The 13,326-nt window shown below is 43.1% G+C and overlaps 1 protein-coding gene and 1 non-coding gene across 4 annotated transcripts in view; both read right to left on the bottom strand.

Annotated features, from left to right (window-relative positions):
* LOC124721743 overlaps window positions 1–13,326 on the bottom strand; it is an 855,569-nt gene that overhangs the window by 170,370 nt on the left and 671,873 nt on the right. The window lies entirely within an intron of this gene.
* Window positions 10,388–10,462, bottom strand: Trnas-cga. The gene has a single exon. It is a non-coding gene; the product is annotated as a tRNA-Ser (tRNA).

Raw genomic sequence — 13,326 nt, 5'->3', positions numbered from 1 at the left:
CATGCTTGTTGGCCCGGCAGAAATCTGCCAATATCTGCTCATGTTCTTTATTGACCTTCATTAACGGCAAGAAACTAATAAAGCTCTGAGAGGAGGGCGACTAGTTTTGGCCAAATAAGAGGGAAACTGATGATAGTCGAGGTAGACAAACTATCCCGGCATTCACACAAAGGGACATCGGAAATCGGAGAGGGTTCTAGCTTACACTAGTTCATAGCGTATCGCCGAACAGCCACCTGATTTAATGAGAGGATGCCATGAATTACATTTTGAGGAGTCAGATTTTCGTGGTAGGAAACCACATTCCATCTCTGCCATGGGGTCAGCACACTGATCGCCTAGAGTGATGCAGGAAATCCGCGATAAAGAAACCAACATCGCCACCTCTTCGCAGCATTCTTGGTTAACACAGCGCTGTGTTAACAGGAAGCCGTACATCAGGCAAAAATAGTTTCTGCTTTTGGACTACAAGCTGTGAGCATGACGATAAGAATTTGATTTTCAAGATAAAATCTGAAGGAGCAGTGCGATTCGTAACAGTTTTCCATAAATAGTATTAAAAAAACGAAGTTTTTCTACGTTGCCTCTAAGGAAGTACTGGAGGAAGTTATTAATTCTGATGACAGCTCGCAAACGTGGTCGGTCAGCGCGCGCGCGAAACGAAGCCAAGAAAAACTGCGAGCCATCGAGAGGTGGGCGGCGCTTTCTCCCAGCCGCGCGCTGCCCGTTGAGAGGAGCCGGTTAGTCCGTGGCCCTCGGCGCTCACACCTGCCCACCCCCTGCTCAGCATTCCTTGCCAGTTGCTAACACTGCACACCTGCATCATCACCCAGTACTTGACATAGAAGCGAGTACACACTCTCTCTCTCTCTCTCTCTCTCTCTCTCTCTCTCTCTCTCTCTCTCTCTCTCCTTCCCTGTGCATATTACCATAGCGTGATACTACCTGCTTGCAAGGAGCATTCTTTCTCGCAAGGAATATCCCACCTTAACAGCAAAAACCGCTGAAACAATTCCAAAAGATTTCGCTGCGAGCGCGTGAACTGTTCCGAAGACATTGAACTGTCCTAACAGCTTGTACCTAGCGAGTGGGCTGTTGCAGTAGATCCTAAATAGTCTAACGTTATTCATTTTATTAAAAATTGGCCTTTTATAAGGGTGAAGCTAGATTTAAATACGCTTTCAATGTTTACTGTAATATATACCCATGTGAGGACGCTGACTTAACCCATATTTCCCTAACAACTCTCGTTATCAAATCATATTGAACAACAACGAGGGGAAATTTAGTACCTCTGAAGCAAAAGTTGATAATTGAGAGACCCACAGCTTACTTGCTACACTCCTAGAAATTGAAATAAGAACACCGTGAATTCATTGTCCCAGGAAGGGGAAACTTTATTGACACATTCCTGGGGTTAGATACATCACATGATCACACTGACAGAACCACAGGCACATAGACACAGGCAACAGAGCATGCACAATGTCGGCACTAGTACAGTGTATATCCACCTTTCGCAGCAATGCAGGCTGCTATTCTCCCATGGAGACGATCGTAGAGATGCTGGATGTAGTCCTGTGGAACGGCTTGCCATGCCATTTCCACCTGGCGCCTCAGTTGGACCAGCGTTCGTGCTGGACGTGCAGACCGCGTGAGACGACGCTTCATCCAGTCCCAAACATGCTCAATGGGGGACAGATCCGGAGATCTTGCTGGCCAGGGTAGTTGACTTACACCTTCTAGAGCACGTTGGGTGGCACGGGATACATGCGGACGTGCATTGTCCTGTTGGAACAGCAAGTTCCCTTGCCGGTCTAGGAATGGTAGAACGATGGGTTCGATGACGGTTTGGATGTACCGTGCACTATTCAGTGTCCCCTCGACGATCACCAGTGGTGTACGGCCAGTGTAGGAGATCGCTCCCCACACCATGATGCCGGGTGTTGGCCCTGTGTGCCTCGGTCGTGTGCAGTCCTGATTGTGGTGCTCACCTGCACGGCGCCAAACACGCATACGACCATCATTGGCACCAAGGCAGAAGCGACTGTCATCGCTGAAGACGACACGTCTCCATTCGTCCCTCCATTCACGCCTGTCGCGACACCACTGGAGGCGGGCTGCACGATGTTGGGGCGTGAGCGGAAGACGGCCTAACGGTGTGCGGGACCGTAGCCCAGCTTCATGGAGACGGTTGCGAATGGTCCTCGCCGATACCCCAGGAGCAACAGTGTCCCTAATTTGCTGGGAAGTGGCGGTGCGGTCCCCTACGGCACTGCGTAGGATCCTACGGTCTTGGCGTGCATCCGTGCGTCGCTGCGGTCCGGTCCCAGGTCGACGGGCACGTGCACCTTCCGCCGACCACTGGCGACAACATCGATGTACTGTGGAGACCTCACGCCCCACGTGTTGAGCAATTCGGCGGTACGTCCACCCGGCCTCCCGCATGCCCACTATACGCCCTCGCTCAAAGTCCGTCAACTGCACATACGGTTCACGTCCACGCTGTCGCGGCATGCTACCAGTGTTAAAGACTGCGATGGAGCTCCGTATGCCACGGCAAACTGGCTGACACTGACGGCGGCGGTGCACAAATGCTGCGCAGCTAGCGCCATTCGACGGCCAACACCGCGGTTCCTGGTGTGTCCGCTGTGCCGTGCGTGTGATCATTGCTTGTACAGCCCTCTCGCAGTGTCCGGAGCAAGTATGGTGGGTCTGACACACCGGTGTCAATGTGTTCTTTTTTCCATTTCCAGGAGTGTATTTGACCTAGCCTTTCTTTTAATATATATGCAATTCGCTAGGCAACGGACTCATCATTTTATTAATACTGTGGACTGTAACATTTAAGTGAATCAACAGCTGCCTCTAGTCGTGCATCTATCTTTAAAATCTTACGTTAAACATTATATTGAAATTTTACAAACAGAATTGTACCCTGCATATCTGACATTCTAATGTTTCAGGGCAGGATGGTCTCCCAACTTACTACTATAACAGGGAAAAGAAGGCAAGAAAAGGCTGGCAATTAACCAAGCCCGAGGTGGTGTATGAAGTAAGAGGTAACGGTGAGGGTGGATAGAAGGACAGAAGGAAGAAATATTCCTCTAGCAAACTACATCCCATCAGTGCTGTCTCCAATATTTGTTCACAGCCAGCTGAGAACGTGTTAAAAGGGTGATCGCATCTCGACCTGTGGCTGATGATAAATAGAGAAACAAAAGAAATTATAACTTCCGCGAGAAAGACGAACATGGTCGCCAGGGTTTATTTGGAACAGAATGCTATATCGCTTTTCCGACAGGCACCTTTCCTTACGCCACTGTAATAGAAAACAAGGGAATGCAGCTATATACCTCATAGCCTACAGTCCTTTTAACTGCTTTTTTCATATTCATGCCTTGCTGATGTCTGTTCCACTAGTCTCTCATGACAAGCCAAATGAAGTTTTTTCCACTGGAAACTCATACCTGGTAAATCATCATGGACATTTAACTTCTTCAAAAGCGAGAACAACAATTCACAATTAATTCGGAAGTGTAAGACTTATAAGTACTTCACTAAGAATGTATAAAACATACAACTGCAGCAACAAACTATGTACAGGAACATCTTCAACGATTTAATAACTTCTTTATCCTCGCAAAAGCCCAGCATTCAGTATTTACTCGTTGGCCACTTACTAAATTCTTAAAATGACCCAAATTTTATTTATAAAAAGTACATAAATTGGGACTCTAGTAGTATCACTTAATGAAAAGGCTTGCTACTTTGTAACCACTGTATACTGTGCAAATATCATCCTTACAAAAGGTAAGTTTTAGGTGACGGTACTCATAATTTTTTACTTGCAAATAAATGATTCGAAAGGCTAGGCTGAAATTTTATTTTAAAAAAAGCCAAGTCTGGATAACTACACCCTAACCTGTTTGAAAGGACGAAATAATTTATCTGTGTTACTGGAAAATACGCACAATCCACTTTCAACGCACCTTACGCGTACACATCTTTCTTACTTCCCGCGTCAAAGACAAAGAATAAAATTTAAAAGTCAATACAAAGTTTCTCGGTGTCTAGTTTGCATTTACGTCACAATACACTCCTGCTAATCTGAATTTATGGCTGGCATCTCATTTTGTTACAGTTTCCGTTTAAATCTCGCTCAACGACGACCAGCCAATAAAAAGCAATACTGTCAAATTTTAACGTTCGCATATCATCGACATCGTCAGCCTCAAGGGAACACACTATCCCATTTTAGACAGGCAGGAGGGAAGTAGTCAGCAGCGGCTATAGTGGAGTAATCTTCCCGGCATCGGCCTGTAGTTCTCTCCCCCCCCCGAGGAAAACTCAAGTCGGTATGACTAAGCCGACATTACAAAACGTCTATGCCCAACTGCAAATCTTTCAGTTTGCCGTTCTGCAAGGAAAAAATAGAAAGGAAAATTACTTTATTGCCGGATGTTTCCTCTGCGAAGAAAACTCAAGTTCTGCACTCTTTAAAATCTTACCATATTGCCATCTTGAAAACAGCAACTCATTTTAAAGAAGTGTGTACCTACAAAACTTTGTTGTATTTCTTTTACTACCAACAAATCCTCTATAAGCATATGAAAACAGTACCGTTTCATTTCTAACATAGCTCATAATGATCTGACATGAAAAGCAATATTATATAGGCTGCGGACAAAGACTTCAGACGATACATTACTACGAAATGTAGCAATCACTCGAAGAGAGAAAATACTTCTTACATCATCATGCAGTGGTGTGACCATTGGTACAATGCAATTACAGATATTTGAAAAAAGATATTCCAAGGAAAATTCCCAATAAGTATTCGTTCCCCTTTACCACTTACTCGTACCTCCCTTCCTTTTCGCAGTATTTAAATGTCTGGCTACAAAATGTGCTCTAAGGTTAAGCATTTGAATAATGTTCAGAAGAAAGAGATCCGATATGATCGTGTTGGAAAAAGTGTTCGGTTATTCACATAGGGTGGCTAAGAAAAACAATCATGACTGACGGATAGGCATTTGAATCAAGGTTCTCTTGAATGTAGACGTTGCTCAGTGTCCGATGACGTATGCAGGCGTATCATAATTTCATTTGTAAATAATTTCTTTTTATTTTGTCCGTACATATTGACCTTTTGTATTACTTTAAATTACAGTACATCAGGAAAGCTCACTCTGACGCAGATTTAGTGAAGAATTTATTATGGCGCAAACTACAAGAATTGTCACAAAACTTACCTACTCTTGAACGATAGTGTACTAGTAATATCCGCATACTCACTCTGTGCCCCCTGTCGGGGAAGTTTTGTGTTTAGGTTATGCACCTACGAGTAAATTTTTATAACTGTAAACTCGCTTAAGGAGCGAGCCACAGAGACTTTGTGAGCAAATAGTTAATTCCACACCGGTCTACTACAGTCAAACTAGTAGTGGCGGCTACTGGCAGCGTAGTTGTCCATGAATTTAAACCGAAAGAGAGGACTCTCGTCTGTTCCTGACAATGACGAAGAAGAAAGTCGTCTAAAGCTTGAGTGACCATTTAAACCTATTCGGCAAGAGATTCTGGAGTATGATATCCATATACTGCTGGTACAGAGTATTCTCCGAAATATATGATACGGTGGCTAGTGTAGTTATGATGCAGATGTAGCACTTAAGATTCATAACGTCAGGTGATAATGCAAGGCCAGCACACTACCGCCACCTACGCCGAAACTGAAATCTGGCGGTGACAGTCTGGATACGACACGTACTTACAGGTGGCACAGTCCAGCGGGACCGCTGCTTATTCATTAGTTAGGTAACGCACGTTCATATACGATGAGATATAATAACAGACAAGCCAAGAAGAAAGTTTAAGGTGGACGGAGCAAGCCATCATGTTTATACCAAATCTGGGACATCACACTAGAAAGCTGCTGCGCCTAAATATCCCCATCATGAACGTAGTAGGTATCGACGGTGACTGGATGTTGTTATGATCCTTCGTAAAAGCTCAATGGCATAGGGAAATTCCTGCTATTTATGACCTCTCGTCTAAGATGAATACCTTTATCTTCATCCTCCACATTCGCACAAGATATTCACACCGGTAGCATCGTTCCCGACCGAAGCTAGTGGACGGGGAGAGGAAGTCGCTCATCTAATCACTTAGAAGTGCTTTTATTCCCATACAGCGATGTATCTACAGAAACCTCTCTTTGGGTAATTTATCCATGACTAATTGTTATAGTGATACCTTTGCTTAAAGAACGTGCCGAGGCTTTCATAATTTGACTTTTTAAGTTCGGTAGCCCCGATTACAGTTAATTCCAACCAAGTATATCTTAATTCCCACTCACTGTAGAATCACCTTATCTGATACGCTAATAATAATGGATGATGGTCAGTTTTATATCGTGGACACATGAACTAAGTAGATGACTGAAAATGAAGGAAAAAAATAGTTGTCTGACTTCGCACTGAAGAATATAGTACGAAAACAGTTTGATGAAACAATACCCTACACATGAAATTACTGCTATGTGTTTATTGTATGTTCGGTTCTGGAGCCACGTACCTTCAATAATGAAGGTTTTAGAACAGAAATGTGAGATAGAACAGTAGGGAGACACCGAATGCGTGAACAATGCACTAATAATGGAAAAAAGAGGAAAAAATAAAAAGATTCTAGGAATCGGCGCAGCTATACGAAGTACCGACCGAAAAGTTGATCTGAATTAGGAGTTAACTAGAGTTTCTGAGGGTAATTGTGGCTACTGTCCTTGTTGTCAGGTACCGAGCACTAGTTCGCGTGGAAAAAGAGTTGGCGACGGAACTGCCCTTAGCTTTATCAAAGGAACCTTGGCGACATCCGCCTAAAGTGGTTTATGGAAACTAAGGACACACACTACGTAATCAAAAGTATCCACCCATCCCAAAAAAAAACGTTTTTCATATTAGGTGCACTGTGCTGCCACCTACTGCCAGTTACTCAGTATCAGCGACTTCAGTAGTCATTAGGCATCTCAAGAGAGCAGAATGGGGCGCTCCGCGGAACTCGCGGACTTCGAACGTGGTCAGGTGATTGGGTGTCACTTGTGTCATACGTCTCCACACGAGATTTCCACGCTCCTACACATCCCTAGGTCCACTGTTTCCGATGTGATAGTGAAGTTGAAACGTGAAGGGACACGTACAGCATAAAAGCGTACAGGCCGACCTCGTTTGTTGACTGACAGAGACCGCCGACAGTTGAAGAGGGCCGTAATGTGTAATAGGCAGACATCTATCCAGACCATCACACAGGAATTCCAAACTGCATCAGGATCCACTGCAAGTACTATGACAGTTAGGCGGGAGGTGAGAAAACTTGGATTTTAAGGTCGAGCTGCTGCTCATAAGTCACATATCACGCGGGTAAATGCCAAACGACGCCTCGCTTGTAGTAATGAGCGTAAACATTAGACGATTGAACAGTGGAAAAACGTTGTGTGGAGTGACGAAGCACAGTACACGATCCGATGACAGGGTGTGGATATGGTGAATGCTCGGTGAACGTCATCTGCCAGCGTGTGTACTGCCAACAGTACAATTCGGAGGCGGTGGTGTTATGATGTGGTCGTGTTTTTCATGGAGGGGGCATGCACCCTTGTTGTTTTGCATGACAATATCACAGCACAGGCCTACATTGATGTTTGAAGTACCTTCTTGGTTCCCATTGCTGAAGAGCAATTCGGGGATAACGACTGCATCTTTCAACACGATCGAGAACATGTTCATAATGCACAGCCTGTGGCGGAGTTGTTACACAACAGTAACATCCCTGCAATGGAGTGGCCTGCACAGAGTCCTGACCTGAATCCTACAGAACACATTTGAGATGTTTTGGAATGCCAACTTCGTGCCAGGCCTCACCGATCGACATCGATACCTCTCCTCAGTTCAGAACTCCGTGAAGAATGGGCTGCCATTCCCCAAGAAAGCTTCCAGCACCTGATTGAAAGTATGCCTACGAGAATGGAAGCTGTCATCTACGGTAAGGGTGGGCCAACATAGTGAATTCGATCATTACCGATTTAGGTCGCCACAATCTTGTAAGTCATTTTCAGCCAGGTGTCCGGATACTTTTGATTACATGGTGTAGCTAGCTGTATGGGAACTAATTCCCTACCTTCTTTCGACAGTTGTGCCCCATCAAGCGCCATAATGAACAGGCAATCAAACCAAACAGGAAGGTCACTTCTGTGTTGCTGGACCTCAAGTGCAAAAGCAGAGCTCTCAGTAGTAGACAGACATTCTCAGTCTGATCCAAATTAAACGTTACAGGGATGGAATGATTTTGCGATATTCTCTAAACCAAAACAGAGCGTTCGTGAAACAAAATAATTGCATCCATTTTCTGAGACTCCATTACTAATTTTGGGAATTTCTTGGCATTCATAAAAATTCCTCAACGTATTATCCATTCGTACATCTGTCCCAATGAATTGAGAACAGAAACAGTCGACCTTAATTACGACGACAAGCGAAGCTACACAAAACGCACACAATTAGTTAAACGCTGAATGTTACCATATTACCTTTAACCAAAATCAGGACTTTCCAAAATATCACACTAACATTCTGGGTAAGTGAATAAAAATCAGGAGAGATTGGATTTTGGGTCATACAGATAGGCTTCTAATTTATACAGATAGACTGCTGATTTATATGGACAAAACAGAAGAGTAATGACTTTATTGAGCATAAAACTTAGTTAGCATAAAGATAACTAATTTTAAACGGAAGTTGGCTGAGCTGGTTCGTGACGAGAGCTGAGATAATTCTGTCTGTATAAACAACAAGTAAAGCAACAAACTTTAATCCACGTGGCTGGAAGAATCGATAGTTACTAAAATAAACTGCGCTTCTCTAAGATCATTTCTTCAGTGTTTCGTAGCACATGGGACTCTTACATCAGTGATCATTGGTTTCTTCTTAGTTTTGAGAACATAAGGACTTCATTTGAAATCATTTCAGTTGAATGATCTTTTCGTTCTTGGGTCACGTATTATAAAATCGACATCTCGTCCTGCTTTGTATTAACGGAAGGTCTTGCAATATTTGACGGTTTATTTTGCATTTACATTTGCGCGTAAAAAACATACGAAATATTAAAATACAATTTGTTAAAATTATAGCTGCAAGTATTTGAGCTACGTATTAAACTATAGCACATGATGCAATGCATAACAATAACAACACTGTTGTTAGAACTGAACATCGAAGTCCAAACACGTCACATTGTTTATGGGCCAGCAAAAGTTTTTAGTTTTCGATAAAATCTACGTAATGCGTTAAACTCGACGCTTGCCACAGCTTAATTTTTCGGACGATAAAGTGGTAATGTCAACATTCCTCAAATTCGTGCAATAACTGAGATAAGGCAAGACAAATTCGTCCAGTGTTTTTTAAAAAAACATCGTGTAAGGATAAGTGACTAGGTTTAAAAAAACGAAAAATCCGGTACACTTGAGGTCGCCAGTGCAATTGGTTTTTAACTAAGAGCTGAGACACATGCTTTATAGCCAGCATACGGGGACACCGCCTCTGTCTTGTGCGGAATGGGACTAGTCTAAGACGGGGACAAATGGGTGAGCTGCTGAGACAAACTTGGGTATTCCGCAGCACGCCAGTGGAATCACTATGCGTTATACCTGGAATAAATCTGACAGACCTGAACATCAGATAGCGCGGCATATTGGCTGAAGGTGGGTAAACTAAAGGAAGTCCAGAGAAACGGCGAATCATACATCGATAACGAGCGCAAGCTTAGAAAAATAAAATGGCGAGTGAAAATTTTTTAAAGGAAATGAGGCAAAAACGATAATGGCTGAAGGGTATCCCCATTATTCCCCAACATTACATTGCGATTAAAGACGGTCCACGGTCCACCGGCCCATTCGGGCATGGTTAAATCATGTGATCATGACCAGTACACTCCAGGTTGTACCACGAGTGTAAAACTGCTTGTCTATTCCGAGGCTGATACCTACAGCCAATTACCTTGAGGACAGTCAAATTATTTGTACTGTCATCTGACCTAACGTCTATATCGATCTCTATCTGTAGTCAGTAAAATTCTATCTGCCACAGGAATACCAAAGTCTTTTTTTTTTCCTACAATTGTAACAGCTGCTACAAAATAACTAGAGCGATCAATAAGTTCTAAGATTAGTTACTGTATCAATACGCAGCTCGCAATCTGCTCTAGCCATTAGATAACAGATTTCAAAATGAAATGCAGCAGCAAATTAAATCAAAATAAACAACAACAAAATTCCAGAATGAGATTTTCACTCTGCAGCGGAGTGTGCGCTGATATGAAACTTCCTGACAGATTAAAACTGTGTGTCCGACCGAGACTCGAACTCGGGACCTTTGCCTTTCGCGGGCAAGTGCTCTACCAACTGAGCTACCGAAGCACGACTCACGCCCGGTACTCACAGCTTTACTTCTGCCAGTACCTCGTCTCCTACCTTCCCGAGTTCGAGTCTCGGTCGGGCACACAGTTTTAATCTGCCAGGAAGTTTCATAACAACAAAATTGACCTTAATTTGACGGGAAGAAATGTGTCTTCAGGAAAGAGTTAACGCGTGTACCATTACGAATAATGTATTAGTAATGAGCAACTCGGGAGCAATGTTGCATTACAAGTATTTGAGCGTAGCTACAGATTTGCGACGCTTTCTCGGGGTGACGTAATGGCGATGTGGGGCGCCCCGCCCGCCCTGGCCAGCCGCAGAAGCTGCCCAGATCCCAGATGGCCTCTCGCGTCATCGCGCGGGTATGGAAGCCATCATCGGGCTCTCACTTCCGGCTTCGCACCCACACCTGCTTCCGCCACAGGTTTTTCTTTTTTCATATACATTTCTCTCCTTTGTAGGTACATGTAGGTTAAGATCTAACAACGATCCAGTGAGTTTAGTCTTGCTCTCTGTCTCAACTCAGGTTCAGGACAAAATTTTTCGTCCTGCACACGCAAACACAATTTTTAGAACTTTTTTCAATTTCAGTCCGGATATTCGTTCACTGTATTTGGAGTCATCAAAACCTGAAACCTGCAATTACAATCTACGTAGGTTTTAAAGAAAGTCAACAAATAAGGTATCTTCACAGTGAAGAAAGAACTATCTGAAATCCACTGGCAATGGCCTTGTTTTTAAATGACGCAGAGATTATCATGAAAGAAAACATATACGACCGGATTGATCGACTGTCGCTGTTACCAAATCCCAGACAGCGATGGGTAGGGTGATCAGACCTATGGCAGAATCATTTGCACACCATCAAGCCTTATTAAAAACGTTGATATCCTACAGCCACAATCTTGTGTCATAATGACAGCCCGTTGTAAACAACAACTGTTCGGAATTAAGATACACAGCAAAGGACACGTGATGACAGTTACTGCCAATCATTCTGCCATACAACCAGCGTTACATATGAAAACCACTGAAGAACTACAACTACAGCACTTAATATCTTACGTAAACCAAATGTGACTGTTTCAACTTTTTCTGCCAGCGCTACTTCGCAAGTATTGAATTACTTCCAAGCGCACTCCTTCTACGCGTTCTGCTTAAAATTTCCATGAACAGCGAAAATACGATTCCTCCGCCGTGCTTCGAGTCATTGGAAAGGTTGTGACTGCTTGAAATTGGAATTAAGCGAAATGGAGCAATTACTTTCTTCCCCGTTGAGTTTGCGTCCAAAATATTCCTAATTCTTTATCGCAGTTTCCTCCGAAGTCTCATTTCAGAAGAAATGTGAACTGCAGCTTATTGTAATATCAGCATTCAAAAAGAATAACTAAAATAAGACCAGAGACTTGCTTTTAATGAAATATTAAAGGACTAATCCTTATTCAAATTCAATCCCTTACATGTCAGTGCGTATGTAGATTAGCATTTCAAATAAGATGAAGCTGGCGAAACGAGTAGTATAGTACTTATCGGCGAAACCAGTAACAATCCACATAGTGAAATGATTCTAAACATCTGACCAGATCAATTACAGACGAACGTCAGGGGACTCAGTTTACACTTGCTCAAATGAGCCTCACGACTTCTCCAATTTCCTTGAGCGTTATCAAAGGTAGACGAACTGGTGCAGTCTTAAACATCTTTTTTATTGCATAGGAGGGGCGTCGCCAAAATTCCATACCGCCTCCTCCATTTTATGTATTTGTACTAATGAGTGGTGCTACATTTCCTTGTTTATAATAATGTCTTGCGTCATTATTAGCGCTAAAATAACAGTAAGATTATAGCCGCCTTTTTACTGACGTCAACACCGAAAGTCACATTTTTTACAGTCATGCAGAGATACACACCAGTTGTACTGCACGGTTTGCGATGGTTACCTTACTAATATTTACGCAAATACAAGTTATATTGCCGTGGCGAATATATGTAAATAAAGAACGCTGTCCTCCCTAATCTACAATATGCCTATACCACATCTACAGCTGTGCAGTAGTTCACAAGCCTGGACCAGGTGAAGTATGCGGTTCGTGCCAGTAAGCGCCACAGGTGCAGGTTGGCGACCATGGAGAAATTCGCTCTGGCTGCCTTCAAGGACACTGCACCCGTCTAGACACTAACCGGTCTGCACAATCAAGTCTGTCAACTACAAGAACAGCTATTTGCCATTACATTCTCTACCATCTTACCTAATTTTTCAGTGCAACACGACAATAATTTTACAGAGTCATTATAACAGAATCTTACATTACCTCTACCTATCGGCTATCAGAAGAGCGACCACGTGCGCTACTCCGTAAGACATGTGCATAAATGTTCCTTTCTCAATATGTTCTAATCCTCCTGCCAGCACTAATATACATACACCACAATCACAATATCGCTGAGAGCAATACAGGTAATTATGCAGAGAGCTAGGTCTCGTAATCAGTGAAGTATAGTTCACTTAGCAAGAGACGATCGATCTTTACTACCTGTCTTAACACATTTTTTTCTTCGAATCCCGAGTTAAAATATTCAGTTGATACCACATCTCAGTCGCAGAGGTTAATTATAGCGTCACTTAGCAAATATGATACATAGTTATTTAGTACCTCCAAAACTTGACGGTTATCATCAACATGAAAGTTGGTTTGCGCTACACTTTGCAGCACTAGGCACTGTGCTATTCGGATATTTTCCTAGCGCTCTATACTGAATAAGTAACTGCTTCGATCTATGAATGTACACTGACACAGTAACGACGCATCTCTGTCTTTTAAGCATCGGAATCTAATTCCAATGTTTAGGGATCTATGCGATAA

The sequence above is a fragment of the Schistocerca piceifrons genome, chromosome X, assembly GCF_021461385.2.
Source record: "Schistocerca piceifrons isolate TAMUIC-IGC-003096 chromosome X, iqSchPice1.1, whole genome shotgun sequence".
Lineage (NCBI taxonomy): Eukaryota > Metazoa > Arthropoda > Insecta > Orthoptera > Acrididae > Schistocerca > Schistocerca piceifrons.
The sequence above is the reverse complement of the archived record's forward strand: the minus strand, read 5'-3'. Positions and strand labels throughout refer to the sequence as shown.